Source organism: Mus caroli, chromosome 9 (genome assembly GCF_900094665.2).
Source record: "Mus caroli chromosome 9, CAROLI_EIJ_v1.1, whole genome shotgun sequence".
Classification (NCBI taxonomy): domain Eukaryota; kingdom Metazoa; phylum Chordata; class Mammalia; order Rodentia; family Muridae; genus Mus; species Mus caroli.
The window spans coordinates 91,395,093-91,396,102 of record NC_034578.1 but is presented as its reverse complement, the minus strand read 5'-3'; the positions used below and the strand labels follow the sequence as shown (position 1 = coordinate 91,396,102).

The window sequence follows — 1,010 nt, the reverse complement described above, 5'->3', positions numbered from 1 at the left end:
ATATACAAGCAATAAATTATCAACAAGTAAAATGATTACATGTGTTTTATATGCAACAGATAGATATTATGTAAGGAATGTGGGGCCTCTGTATGTGTGTGTGTGTGTGCGTGTGTGTGCTTGATTTTTCAAGACAGGGTTTCTCTGTGTAGCCCTGGTTGTCCTAAAACTCCATCTGTAGACTAGGCTGGCCTTAAACTCACAGAAATCCTCCTTCCTCTGCNTCCAGAGTGGTGGGACTAAAGACATGCACTATGACTGGGCTAAAACTCTTTTTTATTTACTTAACCTACTTATGTATGTGAATGTTTTGCCTGCATTGCATGTATAAGTACCAGATACATGCCTGGTATCCTTGAAGGTCAGAAGAGGGTATTGGATCTCCTAGAACTGGAGTTACAGATAATTATGAGCTACCATGTGGGTGCTGGGAATTGAACCCCAGTCCTCTGCATGTTCATGAACAACACATGTTCTTAGCCACTGAGCCATCTTTTTAGCCCCCATTTTATAAATTTTCTCAGCACAAAGTCTGGGTGGTTATGCCATCTTGACCTTTGCTGATATTTTTCTTTTATATATCTGACACTCCCCCAAGATTATTCCTCTGAAGCATAGATTTCTGTCAGAGCTCTGTCCATGCCATATACTTAAAATACATAGGTGAACTCCACATCTATGAAATGAACTCTATTTAAGCACGAGTGCTTTGATTAGGTGTATTGTACAGTATGATTATTTTAATGAGATATCCCATGGNCTCTGGCATTTGAACACTTGGCACCCGGTAGGTAACAGTTTGGGAAGGTTAGGAGGTGTGGGCTTTCTAGATGACCGAAGTTGCTAGGGGTGGGCTTCGAGAGGTTAATGAGTCAGGTCACCTTTAGTTCACTCTATCTNCTTCGTGATTGTGGTTCAGGATGTGAGCCCCGGGCCTCTTGCTCCTGCCCTGATGGACTCTTAGCCCTCTGAACGGTCAGTCCAAATAAGCTCCTTGCTCTGTAAGTCGT

The 1,010-nt window shown here is 42.4% G+C and overlaps 1 protein-coding gene across 1 annotated transcript in view; it reads left to right on the top strand.

The window, feature by feature from the left end:
- The window catches only part of Pls1 (plastin 1), a 29,345-nt gene that overhangs the window by 650 nt on the left and 27,685 nt on the right, over positions 1-1,010 (top strand). The window lies entirely within an intron of this gene.